The sequence below is a fragment of the Octopus sinensis genome, linkage group LG1, assembly GCF_006345805.1.
Source record: "Octopus sinensis linkage group LG1, ASM634580v1, whole genome shotgun sequence".
Lineage (NCBI taxonomy): Eukaryota > Metazoa > Mollusca > Cephalopoda > Octopoda > Octopodidae > Octopus > Octopus sinensis.
The window spans coordinates 25,806,303-25,817,373 of record NC_042997.1 but is presented as its reverse complement, the minus strand read 5'-3'; the positions used below and the strand labels follow the sequence as shown (position 1 = coordinate 25,817,373).

The following is an 11,071-nucleotide window of genomic DNA, read 5'->3' as shown; positions in this document are numbered from 1 at the left end:
ATGATCATGCGTCCAACACCCTAACCTCTAAGCCACGCACCTCCACACTAGCAAAAGAGTTCAGCAGGTAAACAGTTACGTTAATAGATCCACTACTAATATTGAAAACAAGGTTGGGTGACTATCGTAGCTTTCATATATATATATATCTTCTATTTAAAAAAAATATATTTATATGGATAATTTATTTCACCTGTAACACAATAGAGTATTTTCCATCTGCTGGCAGTCAAGTGAAAATTTTTCCCTTGTACGATCTACTAACCAGAGGGGATTATTTCTTCCCAAGAGCTGTTCAGGGAATTCGGAAGACAAAGTGGTCGCACTTCTTCACCTGTCGTAAGTCCTATCGTAAGGATTTACAACAGATGAAGATATATATTTTATACTTTGTCTGTTACTTGTTTCCGTCATTAGATTGTGGCCATGCTGGAAAAATAATTTAATGAATGTTTAAATAGAATAAATTGACCCCAGACTTATTTTAATTTTTTAAAAGCTTGGTACTTATCCTACCGAACTTTATTGCCGAAACCTTAAGTTACGGGTACATAAGCACATCTATATCTAGTGGTGGGGGACAAACATAGACACAAAAACAAATATACATAAACCAAATATATACAGGGTGGGTAAAAAGTAAGCAGGCGTTAAAAATTGTTAATAAAATCCATTTTTCTTTTACAAATTTATTGAAACAAATTATACATGTTCTTTACTACATAGGAAAATGAAAGTAAGTCTTCATATTTCAACATAAGCACCGGTGGCGTCAACCAGCTTCCTCGAATGGCCAAGGATGAGCAACCTTCTGAAGGACGTCATCAGGGATATCCTTGAGAATCTGCTGAATCTGTGTCTCCAAGTCCTCCAGTGTGCGAGGTTTTGTTTTGCACACCTCTTCTTTTTGTGCAACCCAACAGGTAAAAATAACATGTAGAGAGATCTGGATTTTTGCACTTTTGCGGTCATAGTCCTCAGGTTTAAGCGCCTGCACATAATGAGGTTTCCACGGACGAAAGTTTAATTCTTTATGCAACACCGTACGTATTCTGTGTCTTCTTAGTCAATATACACGAGCTGCTTCGCGAGTTGAGTTTGGCGGAATGTGATTAATATTTGCTGGAGCCTATGTTTTATACCAATACAAAAGAAAAATGAACATTATAATACTTCCAATAATTTAAGATCAAAATTCATGAGAGCCACAGCCTCGTACTGCATCAGGACATTTATTATTATTATTATTATTATTATTATTACTATTACTGAGTGGGAAAGTAGTACACGCAATCAAAATGACCCGGGGTAAAATATACAAATCCCAGTATACCCATCATGACTATTAGTCTATTAAGGGTACACCAGACACATGCATCACAACCAGATGTGCGCGAAATGGTGATCTCATATCAAGATAAACAGCGCATGACCTTGCAGGAGGGGTGCAGTTAGAATTTTCTTTAGGTTGAGCATCCCATCCCAATGAAAATGTCGCTGAATAAGGGTCGTTTAAGGATGTTGAATGAAACACCCATTTCAACGGTGAAATACCGAAACTCCAAAGAATTCTTCTTAACACATGGCTGTTTCTGCTCCCCCACTACTTCTGCTCGTGATCAGAGCTGTACATATCATCAGCCACCAAGGGACAACTGGTTTAGGTCAAACAACTGACAAGTAAATCTATGGTATTGAGTAGAATATTTGCTGCAGCCCATCTTTTATGTAAAAAGAAAACATTGTGCATCATAACAATTCCAGTTGGTTAAGATCAGAAGCCATGAGTGTCACTGTCTGCACAATATCCAATCTCGTGATGTTGTTGATAGAAGGTATTGTGTGTATGGGGATCAGTACTGTCTGTCAAGTCGCAACAAGGATTGAAGACAGACAATACGTGTAGTTCTAGGTAATGCCGATTTTTATATACTACTATTATTATTATTATTATTATTATTGTTGTTGTTGATGTTTTTTTGTTATTATTACCATGTTTTTCTCTGTTATGGTACAAAATATCTACAGTGGAATTTTCTTCAGACATAATCAATATATTTCTAAAGTTTTTGTACGATTTCATAGGGCAAATCCTGAGCTTTCTTACTAAACTTCTAAAGCATTACGATCGAGCTATCGTCAGGCTTTACTGAAGTAAAATAGTGCACAGCAACATAGATTCGTCGCAAGTTGTTGTCAAAATATTTACTAGTTCTTAACCTTTCCATCTTAGCTTGAGAGGTGAAAGATATATATTACCACTTGGATTCTCAAATAATATATCTGTAAAATGCTAAACTCCAACAATTTATAATGAATATTTCTTTAAGCACTTTAAAATATCTAATTAAAAGTTACCTGAACTGGATATTTCGATAGAGTAAGCAAGTAATTGAAATAATATGTTTTATATTAATTTAAAATATACAATACCAGTAGCTAATGATGCATATGGTTAGTAAGTTTACGAATATCCAAAAAGTACAAAAAAAGCAGATATTATTAACAGTAAATTTTCTTGGAACATACTTTAATATGTAATAGAAGGTTTTAATGATTTTTTTTAATGCATACTACTGGGAGATAACATGACCTTTAAGAATAATATGTCATTTTCATAGGAAACTCTAAGTGGTAGGGCAATTAAATATGATGTCATGTACTAAATCCCTGCTTCCTGAGGTTTAGACTTCTGTACTTTCTTTGCAAACTCTCGACGTTAAATATTAAATGCATCAATATCACGAGTTTCGTCAATCTTTTGAATGTCATGATCAAAACATTGCCAAATGATCGGGCCATAATATTCGTGTCAATGTGTTTTGCATCAAACAGCGTCCAAATTTCTTTCGAATCCTATCGTGCCGTTTACAGAGTTACTTTTCATAATGTACTTTTACAGAAACTAGGCAGGATAAATGGGATAAATATACTTACAAATTATCTCTTCATTGGATTCTTTAACAAGATATCTTTTTGTTGAAAGCATGCGGTGAGCTGGTAGATTTCTTAACATGTCGGACAAAATACTTCGTAGCATTTCTTCCGACTTCACGACATTCTTTTATGAAATTCTTCCATTCTTGTATTGAAGTTGACTTCACTTTTCATTCTTTTGTGGTTGCTAAAATAAACTGCAAGTTTTGTACATTGGATGATGTAATCGACGAGATCCCTTTCCGAAACGTGCTGACCAAAGTTTGAAACCATCAATTTCATTGAAAGAATAACAATTCCACAGTATTAACAACAAAGATGTGGGTTGACTACAAGGCAGTCAGTTATACGGCGCTCATTCTGCCTCTTGCTTTGCACCTCAGTCTTTCAAGACGATTAAAATATAAATGTACCACAGGCACATCTGAAAACTTGAGCATAATTGTTAGGATAGACATTGAAATATTCCTAAAATTCCAAATACCTCAACATTAGAAGAAAAGTATAACCAACTCCTACTTTTAACTATATCTTGTTAACATGTACCCTACTTTGCTAGTTGTTTTAGGTGCCTATATTGTCCTGAACAAGCACAAACATCTGTCATCCTCTTTCATCCTTGACCAAGCAGCACATCCAGGATATGTCAGCTGTAGCAACACTTGGCTGGTATTCATTTGTAACTGAATATTCCTAAAATTTCACACGCAACTTCCAATTTTTTCAAACTTTTCAACCCACAAACATTTTTCACTTCTAAGGCAAGGCAGTTGCAAATCAGTATTCTAAAGAGCGAACCGTATAGCACCGAGAGCTGTGAGAGAATCGTTATTTTTCGAAAGACACAGAGTGCAGAGTTCGAAACTTCCTTTGGATCTTAGGCTATGACTGAAACACTGAGCACTGAAACTAATTTCAATTCTTTCCACATCGCTCTAACAGGATCTTCGGGTCAGAAATGGAGAAGAGTATTAACTTTTCCGATTTTACTTATGCAAACAAAACAACAAGAACGAAATCGAATTAAACCAAAATAAATAAATAAAAAATCGAGAAAAAGAAGCAAACAGAAAAAGTGTTTTCATCTATTCTCGAACAGAAATCACTAAATGAAGAGAAATGTAACCACTGAACATGAACTTTTGTGCAATTTCATACCTGATTTTTCTTTTTAATCTAAATAATGTTCATATTCCGGTTCGTGCTTCATCGATCATTATTCATTATTATCATTATGCTTTTATTTATTTATTTATTCGTAGAATTATAGAATATTTTACGTCCTCTTTTTTTTTACCCTTAACACACATGTTCATTAACATATTTTTATTGTTTCAGATTTACGCGTATTTCCAGCTTGCTAGTCTAAATTTTAATTATTTCTACACGTGCCAACTTATGTTATTTGTTTTACACTAATTCAAATCATCATTATTATTTTGTTTATTATTTTTAATTTTCGTTTGGCTGTTGCATTTTATTTTTGGCAATTCTCTCTGGTTTTTTCTATTTTGTTTGGTAGTTTTTATTTTCTACCATAACAATCTTTAGATTTTCCATACGTTAAACCTGTGCTGTATCTAAACACTATTTTATTATCGATGCAATTCTAAATTTCCCCTCTCAACAATGTTTATATTCAACAAAAGGAAAAACAAAAATAAAAGCATGACAAGAAATAACTGTTCTTATTTCATGCATTGATAGTCTTAATTACTGGCATCACTAAGCAACTATATGTAATTTAGTTTTATTTATTGTGTATTATTTTTTTATTTTAATTTTCTTACATCTACATTCATCTATTCTTGGTTTTGATTTGCTACACAGATGCTATTTTATATTTTTGTCTAATATGACGTTCTTTCGTTTAATATTCCGACACCCCGAAGTTTTAATTTAGCTAGTTTGTGAAATAATAAATCTATAAAACAGTAATAAAAATAATGTTCTTTGTTTTTTAGACATTAGCTAACAATTTTAAAAGGATGACTGAATTATATCCATAGTTTACTTAAGGGCACTAGGCAGTGAAATGAAATTATTACAATACAAACATGAAAAATCGTATTGCAAATCGTGATTAAAAGTATTTTTCTTTGTACGGCATTAGCTAAAGTAGAGCAAAAATAATTTTCTTATTCATTAAAAACCTCATTCATTACAAGTACACGCATTTCGAATCTACCAAAGTTATAAGCAAGTTTCCTTTGGATAATTCGAAATATGAAGACATGGACATCGCTAAGGACACGGCATGGATGTTTCAGTCTTATTTGCCCACTTTGCAAGAATTCGTCCCTATATTGGCTACCTTACTGGAATATTTTAACAGAAGATTTATGCACTTGTAAATATTCCACAATATAATTTTCAATTCATTCCTCTTCCTAGTTTGGCAGTTAAGATATTCGGAAAAACATACACACTAAGTCAACTCATCTTACCTAACCTCAAGTAGAAAGTTTGTCGTAATCCACTGCGAGCTAATTTCGACATGGCAAAGTTGTTGACATGGTGAGTTAGTTCCATGTAGCAATCAGTTGTCTTACCATTCATCACAAATGCCGTTGCTATGTGCGTAAATATCACAGCAGCAAATTAATATTCACATGAGCTGCTAATTGGATTGTTATAGAAATGGAATGGTAATTAGAAATGTACATTGAAAAATAGAAGCGATTCAAAATCTTATATGTTGAAAAACAACCAATATATCCATAACATGAATCCCCTATGATACAAACTGTCAATCCGAAATATATAGACCCTTTAGTCTTTTTCTCTTTTTTTTTGCTGGGATAGAGGAATTAATTTTGTTCTTATTCCAGTTTCTCATTGTTTTATTGCAGTAAAGCAATGTTTAGTTAATATTATGTGTGCTTGTGCGAGTATATGTGTGTGTGAATAAATATGTATTTCTTTACTACCCACAAGGGGCTAAACAGAGAGAGGACAAACAAGGACAGACAAACGGATTAAGTCGATTATATCGACCCCAGTGCGTAACTGGTACTTAATTTTTCGACCCCGAAAGGATGAAAGGCAAAGTCGACCTCGGCGGAATTTGAACTCAGAACGTAACGGCAGACGAAAATACTTCGCATTTCGCCCGGCGTGCTAACGATTCTGCCAGCTCGCCGCCGTAAGTGATTTTTAGAGATAACCCGGGGTTAAACAACAACAAGTGGAGGCGCAATGGCTCAGTGGTTAGGGCAGAGGACTCGCGGTTTCGATTCCCAGACCGGTGTGTGAATAAATATGTGTGCGCGTGTGTGAGTGGGTGAGTGAGAGAAAAAGAGAGAGAGATACACAAATAGGTGTAAAATATGGATTTAAAACCCAACTTTGCTTGTCCATCCATTGGAATCGTGGAAAATATGCACCAGATGAGTACTGGCTCTCAAACAAATCAATTTTGGAAAAATAATAATGAATGAATGATGTCATATCGGTTCATAATTAGGAAGTTCTTATAAATTTCATACGTCTTTTGTGGATCTTGATAAAAGCAAATGGTTAACATCTGAATAAAATTCCGCATATTGAATGAAATTGTGAATCCACGAACCAAATATTTTGCATCACATACATTGGAAAATTACACCCCTCATTTCTAGTATTTAGACTAATTTACCAGAACTGCTGTGAAAAGAACGCATTCTAGTTGAACGTTCGGTTCATACTTTCATGGTTTCAATTTGTGAAAGAGGGCGTACGTTTGCTTTTTGAACAAGACACTTCCTTTCACACTGTTCCTGTTTCCTCAGCTGCAAGCGAGTACTATCCTGGTTCTGGTGTAGCTCTCTCTCACTCTTTCTTTCTTTCTTTCTGCCTGTCTGTATCTCTCTCTGTTTCCCTATTTCCCTACCTCTCTTTATTTATGACAGCCTTTATCTATGAAGTCCTACTGAGTCAAAGGTCAAGGGTCCTAGCATGTGTCTACATCCGCTCGTGACTGCAGAGGTACAATAATGAAGAAAAGCTTGGTATATTTCACGAAGTAAAACCCGTACGTAAGTGACGACTTTACTATTTGGCTATACTAAGATGAGTAATAGTAATATATTTCTTTACTACCCACAAGGGGCTATACATAGAGGGGACAAAAAAGGACAGACAAACGGATTAAGTCGATTACATCGACCCCAGTGCATAACCGGTACTTTATTTATCGACCCCGAGAGGAGGAAAGGCAAAGTCGACCTCGGTGGAATTTGAACTCAGCACGTAACGACAGACGAAATACTGCTAAGCATTTCGCCCAGCGCGCTAACGTTTCTGCCAGCTCGCCACACTTTATAATAGTAATAGTAATATGCGTAAAAAACATAGTCATGAGTTTTGGAATGCTGCCGTTTTCGAGTTGTCGAATCATCGATGAAAACTTCATCTATCAACAATTCATTATCCATGGCCATTTTACTTGATGCGCGAATTTAGTGTTGGAAACTGAATCAATATGGAATCGAAACTGCATTCCAGATTCTACTTTGTTGGGATCTAACTTTACCCATGTGATGCACACATATAATAAAATATTATTTCCTTATTGACCTTACTCTCAGTATTGTTATTTTTTCCCTCTAAGTAAAAAACCAGTGAGATAGCCTCCTATACGATCATTCGATTCGTTAGATACATCTGTCAAATATTTCTTAACTGACACCATATTATTAGAAAGATCTAAATATTGGATAGTATAGTACCAGATAAGTTATATCTGGAAGACATGATTTTTAGCTAGATTTCATCTGACATAGGTATCATGGATTACAACTGACAGGGGAGGGGGTGAATAAAAACACCAGCGTTGAAGTCACCATCACCAACAACGTACGCCCAGGACAGGGTAGTCTTAGAAATGGAAAATGAGGAAATGACCACTATTGAAGCATATTTACTAACGGAATTTTAGAGATAACCCGGGGTTAAACAACAACAAGTCGAGGCGCAATGGCTCAGTGGTTAGAGCAGCGGACTCGCGGTTTCAATTCCCAGACCGGCGTTCTGCGTGTTTATTGAGTGAAAACACCTAAAGCTCCACGAGGCTCCTGCAGGGCGTGGTGGCGACCCCTGTTGTACCCTTTCGCCCTAACTTTCTCTCACTCTTTCTTCCTGTTTCTTGAGTGACACTGCGATGGACTGCCGTCCCGTCCAGCTGGGGGGGGGGGAGGCACATACGCCATAGAAACCGGGAAACTGGTCCCATGAGCCTGGCTATGCTTGAAAAGGGCGCATAAATAAAAAAAAACATAAAATGTAAGTGTCTCTTAATAGTGAAGCTAGTCACAAGAAAAAGTAATGGATTTTCAGGAAGAGTTGAGGAAATCCTCCACAAATCACATAATCTCACAGCAGAAAAGCGATTATACATTAGATAATATGGTCATTTAAAAAATCAATAAGAATAAGGTTGTCAAAAAAGGTCATGATGGCCTGAGAGTTCTTTTGGTCATCGGTGTTTTGGATCAAGGCTGACACGTCAACGTACTAATTGACAGAAGTTATGGAGAGAAAAAGTCACAGTGTCTTACTAAGTTTTTTACTATATAATTTTGAAATGCGGGTTTGTTTTCCATAAGCGTTTTGCTAAGTTTAAAATCGTGGTTTAACCGATATTATTCTTGTAATTCGTAAAGAATATATTAATCTAACATGTGCTTAAATACTGAACACAACGAGCAAGAATGAAAATTTCGAGAAAATCATTTAATAAAATTTTGGAATTATGGAAAAGACAGTGTGGGATTCAGATTTGGGTTTAAACATGTGACGTACCCACAATGAAATACGTTTTGGCGTCATTAGACATTCTCAGTGAAGTTTATTACACTCAGGTGGTAAGACTACGTATGATTAGTGTTTATGGGAATATGGAGAATAAAGAGACATTGATTATGAAAATTAGCCATCTGGCTACATAAAAAAAACTTAAGGGAAGATTTCGGTGTATGAAATATTCAGGCATTTAATTTTGAGACTCATCGTTCTAATCCAGTGTGGAGTTATTTGGTTATCTATTCCCCCAGGGTCTCTACTACAGTGACTGTATATTATTTTGATTATATACTTTCATGAAATTTATTATACATGATTCATGAGGGAACCATCCTGAATATATTGCATTCTGCGTTGATTAAAAAGATTAAGATGATTGTACACAAAAGAACATGTTATGGTGAACAGAAAAGCTATCTACAATCAAAATTTGTTTCCTTTTCTTTAATAATTATTTCTTTAGAAGGATTTTTTAAAAACTTAGGCGGGGGTAATATCTGTTTTAGGCCTTCGTGCTTCTTTCATAGGCATTACTGTTGTAAGTAGAGTTAACTGACAACAGCAAATAATCGAAACCGCAGCTCTGACTTTTACTTCAATTATAATATTCCATTAAAACACCGTGGTGATTCTTTTGAATCTAATAACAAAAACAACGATGCATTTTATTCGCTATATTTAAATTAGCTTATTAAAATAACCAAGATATCGAGCTCTCAAAGAATTTCCAAGAACAAAATACAATATATATATACATATATACATACAACAAATAAAAAGAAAGATAAATTTCTCAAAGTTTGATTTTACTTTTACAATTTGAGTAAATTAATAAGAAATAAAAAGAGAAAAGAAAGAAAACAGGTAAAATTATCAATATTAATATATTGAACAGGTAATATCATATCGTATTTCTATTAAAACAATAATTTTTCCAATATCGCTCATCTAAATTAAAATCGAATATTTCTAAAATACTTTTCTCTTCTCGCAATTAGAAAGATGTTAGAAAAAATAATGAACTTACTTGAAAGTTCTTTTGAAGAGCGTTTTCGTCTGTATTAATAATTAAAGATCATGTTTTTTTCTTCTTTTGTTCTATTCTTCATGGAACAGTCTCTTCTAATGTTTATGTAAGTTAGATTCCGTTGAGAAAATAAAGGGGAGAATTTATCAGAAATGTTTTACGAAAATAGATTAACGAGTTTGATAACAAAAATAAGAAAAAAACAACAGATATAGCAAGAAAAAATATTAATTAGATATATGAAAAAAAGAAGTACGCATATAATGAGAATCTATATCGGAAATTGCTCAAAGACCGATTATAGAATTAAGGGTAACCACAAAATTACACGTTGAAATGATGTAGTTTCAAAAGGAGCTTTTTGTTTTTTCTTGTCTTGCGATCATGCTACGTTTAATACTTATTTATTTAAACTAGTGTAATATTTCAACGCTCACCAAATGATGTATCTTGTTTACAGTGATGTAGATACTTTAATTGAGAGAAGAGAAAGGTAGTAAACACGTTTTTCTTAATAAGCAGATAGAATTATCTATGGGAAATAACTTTTCTTTTAAAATTCTACTTTATTAAGTGTATATTTAATTCTGAAACCTTGCTTTTTTTTAAACTCTTGAATTACCGGATGAATTGACACAGCACGTACATAAAGAAGTCTATAACAATTTACCTTAGAGTTCTGATCAAATCTTTCGACCATTAATTTTTTAAGGGTAAACACCTTAGAATGCACAAAATATCTTGATACACTAATTCTTCGAACCGGTTTCGATTTACGGTCGTCAGCATCTTTATTATATTTACACTCATCACTTCTTTGAAAAAAGCATGGGTATCACAGCTTTCAAACACTAATTGTTTTAGGTTAAAATCTATAGAGTATACAAATATATTTGGTACACTGATTCCAGGAACTTATTTCGATTTTCAGCCGTTAACGATTATATTTTATTTATACTGTTTACGTCTTTGAGAAATGCATTAATATCACACCTGACAGGTTTCTGTTAACTAGAGTGTCGAGGTTTCTTAATTGATTAGTGAAAGTCATGGAAAAAATAAATCGACCGATGTATTCCCAAAATATTATGTTAAACTTGAAGTAAACTATAACAAACTGATTTTTTTTTGCAAATATATAAAGCTATCCACTGTTCAAAAGGTCTTCTTTTTCTAATACGAAGATCAAAAACTCGCATTAAATATTTCATTCCTTAATTCGGTTACGTATTCGAACAAACTCATAGTGTATTTTTATCTCATAATTTTGCTTACATTTTTCTCATTATTTCTATATTCATGAATGCGTCAAAATCATATTCTCAT

At 34.0% G+C, this 11,071-nt stretch overlaps 1 long non-coding RNA gene across 2 annotated transcripts in view; it reads right to left on the bottom strand.

Annotated features, from left to right (window-relative positions):
• Positions 1-634: 634 nt before the first annotated feature.
• LOC118766179 overlaps positions 635-11,071 on the bottom strand; it is a 43,163-nt gene continuing 32,726 nt past the window's right edge. For both annotated transcript variants that reach the window (XR_005002098.1, XR_005002099.1), the window contains exons 2-4: positions 9,746-9,840; positions 2,938-3,368; positions 635-1,129 (exon numbers count right to left, since the gene is read on the bottom strand). This is a non-coding gene — a long non-coding RNA (uncharacterized LOC118766179). The remainder of the gene's footprint in view (positions 1,130-2,937; positions 3,369-9,745; positions 9,841-11,071) is intronic.